Below are 10140 nucleotides of genomic sequence, written 5' to 3'. Positions count from 1 at the left end.
GTCCGGCGGCGCGTGTGCCCTTGAGGAGGCGTAGACGACGGAGGTGGAGCTCCTGGACAGATGGGAAGGCTAGGCGGTGGCTGTGGCCGCGGCGAACGGCGTCGGTGGCGATGGTGGCGTTCGGCCATGGCTGTGGCAAGCGAGGGGGAGAGCCAGGAAAGAGGGGGGAGAATAGAGGGGGTCGAGGCGTCTCCAGGCGCGGGGACAGGGAGGAGGTTGAGCCTCCAGCGCGAAGCAGGAGGTGGAGCCTGCGTGCGCGGCGCTTTCTCACGGCGACAACAGCAGCTTTGGGGCGAGGGGAGGAAGACGACAGGGGGGGATCGCCTGGTAGGCTGGGCCGCACAGGAGCTGGGCCGGCTGGGCTACCAGGTGAGCGCCAGGTAAGGTTTCTCTCCTCTCCGCTTTTCCTATTTTTGTTGTTTTTATTTATTTTGTTCTGTGTTGTTTTAGTTTAGTAAAATACTAAACCATTTTATAAAATCCTGAAAATAGTTATGTGGCTAGAACAAAAATATACCAAACCACATAAAATGTTCCAGCATTATTGGACATATATTATTTATATATCAAATATATATCCAATGCAAATAGTTATTTATTTAATTCAAAGGGCCAAAATAATTAACTCTGAGATACCAAAAATATTGTTTTGAGTTTTACCTCTTTGCAATATTTTCAGACACTAAGAGGAACATTTTCTTGGACTTCTTTGAGAAGATTTTAATGTTGATCATTTTTAGAAGGTTTTTGAGGCTTTAAAAATCCCTCAATTCAAATTTCATTTGAATTAAAACATGATGCTCACATGAGGTCTAGCCTAGTGCATAACAGGACCAGGGATGTGACAGGCCCACACCCTAGAAATGAGGGTGGGGGCGCGCCTGCCGCCCTAGGCGTGCCCCCTACCTCGTGGCCCCCTGGAGCTCCACCGACCTCAACTCCAACTCCATATATTCGTGTTCGGGGAGAAAAAAATCAGAAAAAAGATACATCGCGTTTTACGATACGGAGCCGCCGCCAAGCCCTAAACTCTCTCGGGACGGCTGATCTGGAGTCCGTTCGGGGCTCCGGAGAGGGGAATCCGTCGCCGTCGTCATCATCAACCATCCTCCATCACCAATTTCATGATGGTCACCACCGTGCGTGAGTAATTCCATCGTAGGCTTGCTGGACGGTGTTGGGTTGGATGAGATTTATCATGTAATCGAGTTAGTTTTGTTAGGGTTTGATCCCTAGTATCCACTATGTTCTGAGATTGATGTTGCTATAACTTTGCTATGCTTAATGCTTGTCACTAGGGCCCGAGTGCCATGATTTTAGATCTGAACCTATTATGATTTCATTAATATATGTGAGTTCTTGATCCTATCTTGCAAGTCTATAGTCACCTACTATGTGTTATGATCCGGCAACCCCGAAGTGACAATAATCGGGACCACTCCTGGTGATGACCATAGTTCGAGGAGTTCATGTATTCACCATGTGTTAATGCTTTGGTCCGGTACTCTACCAAAAGGAGGCCTTAATATCCCTTAGATTCCGCTAGGACCCCGCTGCCATGGGAGGGTAGGACAAAAGATGTCATGCAAGTTCTTTTCCATAAGCATGTATGACTATATTCAGAATACATGCCTACATTACATTGATGAATTGGAGCTAGTTCTGTATCACCCTATGTTATGACTGTTACATGATGAACCACATCCGGCATAATTCTCCATCACCGATCCAATGCCTACGAGCTTTCCATATATTATTCCTCGTTTATTTACTTTTTTGTTGCTATTGTTACAATCACTATAAAACACCAAAAATATTACTTTTTCTACCGTTACCTTTGCCACCGTTACCACTACTATCATATTACTTTGCTACTAAATACTTTGCTGCAGATATTAAGTTATCCAGGTGTGGTTGAATTGACAACTCAGCTACTAATACTTGAGAATATTCTTTGGCTCCCCTTGTGTCAAATCAATAAATTTGGGTTGATACTCTACCCTCGAAAATTGTTGTGATCCCCTATACTTGTGGGTCATCAAGACTATTTTTTGGCGCCGTTGCCGGGGAGCATAGCTCTATTCTTTGAGTCACTTGGGATTTATATCTTCTGGTCACTATGAAGAACTTGAAAGACGCGAAAACAAAAATTTACCCCCTAATGATGAGGGGAGGTAAGGAACTGCCATCTAGCTCTGGACTTGATTCACCTTCTGTTTTGAGTAAGCTTGCGACACCTACACCTGCTTCTGCTATTAATTCTGATATGTCGCATATTATCGATGATGCCACTTCTGCTATGCATGAAACTTATGATGAAACTACTTCTATTGTTGATACTACTGTGCCACTTGGTGAATTTCTTGAAGAACAACTTGCTAGGGCTAGAGAGAATGAAATTATTGAAATTGATAATATTGATGAAAGTGATGATGAAGGCTCTCCTAATAAATTTGAATTGCCTGTTGTGCCTGAGGGCAATGTTATGGATGAAGGAACTAAAAGAGACTTTCTTGCATGCAATGATAGAAGTGATCTTAAGAAATTATTAGCTAAGCTTAAACCAAAAACTCTGAATGCTAGAATGAAATATGATCCTGCTTATGCTACTTCACCTATCTTTGTCACTGATAAGGATTATGAATTATCTATTGATCCTGATATAATTACTTTGGTTGAATCTGATCATTTTTATGGCTATGAATCTGAAACTGTTGTGGCACATCTTACTAAATTAAATGATATAGCCACCCTGTTCACTAATGATGAGAGAACTCGCTACTTTTATATCCCTAAAATATTTCTGTTCTCATTAAAGGGTGATGCTAAGATATGGTTTAATTCTCTTGATCCTAATTACTTAATGCTTTGCCTAATCATCCTCTTAAGAAAACTGAAATACTTGATATCTTTTATAATGGACTAACCGACGCTTCCAGAGACCACCTGGATATTTGTGCTGGTTCTGTTTTCAGGGAAAGAACACCAGATGAAGCTGAAATTCTATTGAATAATATGTTGACAAATGAAAATAATTGGACACTTCCTGAGGCAGCTCCTAAGCCAACTCCTGAGCCTATTCCTAAACCAACTCCGAAGAAAAGGGGTGTTCTATTTCTCAGTCCTCAAGATATGCAAGAGGCAAAGAAATCCATGAAAGAAAAGGGTATTAAAGCTGAAGATGTTAATAATTTACCTCCTATTGAAGAAATACATGGTCTTAATTTACCGCCTGTTGAAGAAATATATGGTTTTAATCCATCACGTATTGAAGAAGGCCATGGTCTTGATAACCCGACACAAGTAGTAAAGGTAAATTCTCTCTATAGATATGATAAAGCTGAAATCCCTCCTACTAAGTTTGCTAGCCAATGTTTGGATGAGTTTGATAACTTTATGGTTAAGCAAGAAGACTTCAATGCTTATTTTGGTAGACAATCAAAACAAAATGCTTATATGATTGAACACTTGGGTGATTATATGTCTAGAGTTAAAGGTGAACTGAAACTGATTAGCAAAACATGCTTCTATGGTTACCACTCAAGTAGAACAATACTTAAAGTTCAGAATGATTTGCTCAACGAATTAAATAGTAAGAAAAATGATAATGTTGTTAGAGTTATGACTAAAGGTGGTAAAATGACCCAGGAACCTTTGTATCCTGAGTGCCATCCTAAGAGAATTGAGCAAGATTCTCAGAGAAATGATATTGATGCACCTAGTCCTTCTAAGAGGAAGAAAGAGAAAAATGATAGGACTTTGCATGCTTCTAGTGAACCTGTTATTGACACCCTTGAGAATTCCAATGATATCTCTATTTCTAATGCTGAAACATAATCTGGTAATGAACATGAAACTAGTGATAATGTTAATGATAATGTTCATGTTGATGCTCAACCTAGCAATGATAATGAGGTAGAAGTTGAACCTGCTGTTGATCTTGATAACCCACAATCAAAGAATCAACATTATGATAAAAGAGACATTGTTGCTAGGAAACGCGGTAAGGAAAGAGAGCCTTGGGTTCAGAAACTCATGCCTTTTCCTCCTAAGCCATCCAATTAAAAGTCTGATGAGGATTTTGAGCGCTTTGCTAAAATGATTAGACCTATCTTTTTGTGTATGTGTTGGACTGATATGCTTAAAATGAATCCTTATGCTAAGTACATGAAAGATCGGAAGCTGAAATTTCCACCATGCTTGATAATTATACTTTTAAGGGAGGAATACCAAAGAAACTTGGAGACCCCGGAGTACCAACTATACCATGCTCCACTAAAAGAAACTATGTTAAAACTGCTTTATGTGATCTTGGAGCCGGTGTTAGTGTTATGCCTCTCTCTTTATATCATATACTTGATTTGAATAAGTTGACACCTACTGAAATATCTTTGCAAATGGCTGATAAATCAACTGCTATACCTGTCGGTATTTGTGAGGATGTGCCTGTTGTGGTTCAAACGTTACTATTTTAACGGACTTTGTTATTCTTGACATTCCCGAGGACAATAGTATGTCTATTATTCTTGGAAGACCTTTTTTGAATACTGAAGGGGCTATTATTGATTGCAACAAAGGCAATGTCACTTTTCATGTTAATGGTAATGAGCATATGGTACACTTTCCGAGGAAACAACCTCAAGTCCACGGTATCAATTCTATTGGAAAAATTCCATCGATTATTTTTGGAGGTTTTGAAATTCCTCTTCCTACTATCAAGAAGAAATATGATATTCTTATTATTGGGGATGTGCATATCCCTATTGAGGTAACATAGTGTCATTCGGAATTTCTCCGGTTTCATGTTACTCGAAATGAGTTTGTTAACAAGACTTGATCAACCTTGTTAGTGGATTCCTTTTGATGAGCATGAGATTGCTGAAGTTAGAAAGCACAACCTTCTGTACCCTCCTTTTTACTTTCTGTTATTTATATTAAATAAAGCAAAATAGTTATTTCTGTCTGTTTTCTGAATTATCCTTGCAATAAAAAAGTACCCCGAAAATAAAAGTTCTCCAAATACCCTGAAATTTAAATATGATTTTTTCTAGAATATTTGAGAATATTCGGCACTGAGAACACAGCAGGGGGAGCAAGCACCTGGGCATGAGGGTCCAGGGTGCGCCCACCCCTACAGGGCGCGCCCCCTGCCTCCTGGGCCCATGGTGGCTCCCCTCCACGTATTCCTGCACCCACACACTTCTTCTTCCTCCCAAAAAAAATCACCATCCAGCTCAAGCATGAGTTCTAGCTCATTTTGCTACGATTTTCGATCTCCTTGCTCAAGGCACCTCTCACAAAACTGCTTTGGGGGATTGTTTCTTGGTATATGACTCCTCCATTGGTCCAATTAGTTTTTGTTCTAGTGTTTTATTCATTGCAAATTTGTGCTGCCTAGGTGACCATGTTCTTGAGCTTGCATGTCAAATTTATATGGTTCCAAGTAGTTCTAATGCATGATATATGCTCTAGGCACTTGTAGGAGTAGTTGCTATCAATTTTGTTGAGTTTGGTTTACTTTTATTTGAAGTTACTAAAAAATTAGAAAATTTTCAGAGGAAAAAATATGCTTAGGAAAATGTACCAAGGTGGTTCTTTAAGGAAACAAGGACCCAGGCTTGCAATGCGTGATGCTGATGATGAGCCACAAAGGGACGCTCCAGTGCGGCCTTGTGAATGGCCTTCAGAGGACTTCATGGATCAAGCTAGAATTAAGGAAGAATTTAACGCATACTTGTGTAATGCTGATCTTGTGAGCTTCGAGGCAGAAAAGTGCTGCCAGTCCCACTATCTCACTAGTTCCTTTGTGAGGAGGTTTGAATTTTCATCGTCACGCAATTCTCAAACTGTCTTGTTTGATATTTATGAAAATTCTTATACTATGGACTTAGAGGATTTTACCACTTCTTGCAAACTTCCACAATGGGGTAGTGCTAGTGAACCTCGCAAATCTGAGTTTAGAGATTTTCTTGCTAGTATAATGGTGGGGGAATCTAGAGACATAGCACAAGCTACCATGGGGAGCATTCATTTTCCTGCTATACATTATTTCGCTCTCTTCATAGGTAGGTGTATAAATGGTAAGGATGAAGCATGTCACATGTGTGTCCCTGACCTCAGTATTCTTAGGAGTGCTGTGTTAGGAGATAAATCTTATAATTTGGGAGCCATTGTTGCACATAGGTTGCATCATAATAGATTTAGTGGAGATTTCTTTGGTGGAATTTATGCAACCCATATAGCTAATTTTCTCGGTATAACCATACGTGAGGATGATATTGAGTTGCCTCATGCTTATTTGGATTATGAGGCTATGGTTCGTCATCATTTGTTGAGAGGAATGATCAGTTCCTCCAGTACTGACTAATCTTTGACAGACGACGCACCTATCACGTCGCTCTCCCTGCTTCTACCTTCTTTGACTTTCAGGCAAAGGGGAGATATTACATAACCAAAGAGGAGGCAGATGAGTATAAGAGGAGGGCTGAGATAGGTCGCCTCCAAGCTGCAGCCCACGATGCAATGACTGCTGCATCTCAGTATGACCCCAACTGCAACTTTGGATATCCTCCAGGCCATCCATCGCTATAGACCAACTTAGGCCAAAAGCCTAAGCTTGGGGGAGTATGTATTTCCCACCGACATTACATTTATGTTCACACACTCATTGCTAGATGTCGGTGCTCATACTTTTTCATTAGAATATCCATGCTAGTTTATTTCTTTTTTATGCTTTCTTCTTGTGTGTTTGATAAACCTTAAGAAAAACAAAAAAAATAGTAGTAGCTTTTAGCTATTTTATTTTATTGCTGTAGTAGTAATAACTAAAAAGACAACTCAAAAAGATTTCCCTTTCTTCTTTTGCTTGTTGGGAGCTTTCCTGTGTAAATAGTTTCATTTCTTTTCTTTTCTTTGGGGGTCGATAGGAGAAGACCATGATTAAATTGTTGAAGTGACTCCTATATGCATTATTGTTGATTTAACCAAGAGTCCATATTGCCTTGTCTTCTCCTGTTTATTGAATGCTTGCAGATTCCAGCTTAGTCCAATGCACGTGCACTGTTATTATTATTCACATCATCCGGTCATGCAAGTGAAAGGCAATTATGATGATATATGATGGACTGATTGAGATGGGAGAAGCTGGTATGAACTCGACCTCTCTTGTTTTCTTAAATATGATTAGTTCATCGTTCCTGATTCAGCCTATTATGAATAAACATGTTTGCAATGACAATTAGAGATTATAGTTGCTTATGACATGCTTAATTAGCTAGGAGCTTATAATGGTTTACCTTGCGTGCCAACATGCTATTAAAATGGTTGTGATGTGGTATGATAGGGTGGTATCCTCTTTTGAAAGATTCAAGTGGCTTGACTTGGCACATGTTCACGCATGTAGTTGAAACAAAATCAACATAGCATGTAGGTTATTTATGTTCATGGTGCATTATATCCTACTCATGCTTGCATTCGGTGTTGATTAATTTTAATGCATATTCATGACTGTTGTCGCTCTCTAGTTGGTCGCTTCCCAATCTTTTTCTAGCCTTCACATGTACTAAGCAGGAATACTGCTTGTGCATCCAATCCCATAAACCCCAAAGTTGTTCCACATGAGTCCACCATACCTACCTATATACGGTATCCGCTTACCGTTCCAAGTAAATTTGTATGTGCCAAACTCTAAACCTTCAAATAAACATTCTGTTTTGTATGCTCGAATAGCTCATGTATCAACTAGGGTTGTCCGTATCTTCCATGTTAGGCGGGTTATTCTCAAGAGGAGTGGACTCCGCTCCTCACTCACGAGAAAATGGCTGGTCACTAGGATGCCCAGTCCCATGCTTTATGCAAATCAAATCAAAATAATTGCAAACAAAACTCCCCTGGGACTGTTGTTAGTTGGGGGCACTCGTTGTTTCGAGCAAGCCATGGATTGATGCTTGTTGGTGGAGGGGGAGTATAAACTTTACCATTCTATTTGGGAACCGCCTATAATGTGTGTAGCATGGAAGATATCGCCATCTCTTGGTTGTTATGTTGACAATGAAAGTATGCCACTCAAAATATTATTTATCTTTGCTTTAAAATCGAGCTCGGGCACCTCTACAAATCCCTTCTTCCCTCTGCGAAGGGCCTATCTATTTACTTCTATGTTGAGTCATCACCCTCTTATTAAAAAGCACCAGTTGGAGAGCACCGCCGTCATTTGCATCCATTACTATTAATTCATATTGGGTATGACTTGACTGGATCTCTTTTACCATGAATTATAATGTCTACTCAGTCCTTGATCTTTAAAGGTGATCTGCATTTATGTTTTGCGGTTTCAGAAAAGGCTAGCGAGATACCATTCTCTTATATCATATCATGATTGTTTTGAGAAAGTGTTGTCAGCCGAGATTTATTATTATTTCTCACTAGTTGATTATGCCATTGATATGAGTAAACATGAGACCTAAGTGTTATTGTGAATGTGGTTAGTTCACAATCCTTGCTGAAAAACTTGAATGCTGGCTTTACATATTTACAACAACAAGAGCAAACAGACTTTGTAAAAGTTCTTCTTTATCACTTTCAGTTTGTTAAATGAATTGCATGAGGACAAACAAAGGTTTAAGCGGGGGAGTTGATACATCTCCGTCGTATCTACTTTTCCAAACACTTTTGCCCTTGTTTTGGACTCTAACTTGCATGATTTGAATGGAACTAACCCGGATTGACGCTGTTTTCAGCAGAATTGCCATGGTGTTATTTATGTGCAGAAACAAAAGTTCTCAGAATGACCTGAAACTCCATAGAGATTATTTTTGGAAATAATAAAAAATACTGGCAAAGAATCAAGGCCAGGGGGGCCACACCCTAGCCACGAGGGTGGGGGCATGCCCCCTGCCTCGTGGGCCCCCTCGAGCTCCACTGACCTCAACTCCAACTCCATATATTCGTGTTCGGGGAGAAAAAAATCAAAAAAAAAGATTCATCACATTTTACAATATGGAGCCGCCGCCAAGACCTAAACTCTCTCGGGAGGGCTGATCTGGAGTCCGTTCGGGGCTCCGGAGAGGGGAATCCATCGTCGTCGTCATCATCAACCATCCTCCATCACCAATTTCATGATGCTCACTGCCGTGCGTGAGTAATTCCATCGTAGGCTTGCTGGACGGTGATGGGTTGGATGAGATTTATCATGTAATCGAGTTAGTTTTGTTAGGGTTTGATCTCTAGTATCCACTATGTTCTGAGATTGATATTGCTATGACTTTGCTATGCTTAATGCTTGTCACTAGGGCCCGAGTGCCATGATTTCAGATCTGAACCTATTATGTTTTCATGAATATATGTGTGTTCTTGATCCTATCTTGCAAGTCTATAGTCACCTAATATGTGTTATGATCCGGCAACCCCGAAGTGACAATAATCGAGACCACTCCCGATGATGACCATAGTTTGAGGAGTTCATGTATTCACCATCTGTTAATTCTTTGTTCCGGTACTCTATTAAAAGGAGGCCTTAATATCCCTTAGTTTCCGCTAGGACCCCGCTGCCACGGGAGGGTAGGACAAAAGATGTCATGCAAGTTCTTTTCCATAAGCACGTATGACTATATTCGGAATACATGCCTACATTACATTGATGAATTGGAGCTAGTTCTATATCACCCTATGTTATGACTGTTACATGATGAATCACATCCGGCATAATTCTCCGTCACTGATCCAATGCCTACGAGCTTTCCATTTATTGTTCTTCGTTTATTTACTTTTCTGTTGATATTGTTACATTCACTATAAAACACCAAAAATATTACTTTTGCTACCGTTACCTTTGCCACCGTTACCACTACTATCATATTACTTTTCTACTAAATACCTTGCTACAGATATTAAGTTATCCAGGTGTGGTTGAATTGACAACTCAGCTGCTAATACTTGAGAATATTCTTTGGCTCCCCTTGTGTCAAATCAATAAATTTGGGTTGAATACTCTACCCTCGAAAACTGTTGCGATCCCCTATACTTGTGGGTTATCAGTGGACCGCAAGGCATCTCTGCACGTTAGAGAGCAAGAGATCTCCCTCCGAGAGGAGAAACTCGAATCCACTCTCCGTGCCAAGGATGAAGATCTGGAGGCTCTTG

The sequence above is a fragment of the Triticum aestivum genome, chromosome 6A, assembly GCF_018294505.1.
Source record: "Triticum aestivum cultivar Chinese Spring chromosome 6A, IWGSC CS RefSeq v2.1, whole genome shotgun sequence".
Classification (NCBI taxonomy): domain Eukaryota; kingdom Viridiplantae; phylum Streptophyta; class Magnoliopsida; order Poales; family Poaceae; genus Triticum; species Triticum aestivum.
This window is presented reverse-complemented; position numbering follows the sequence as displayed.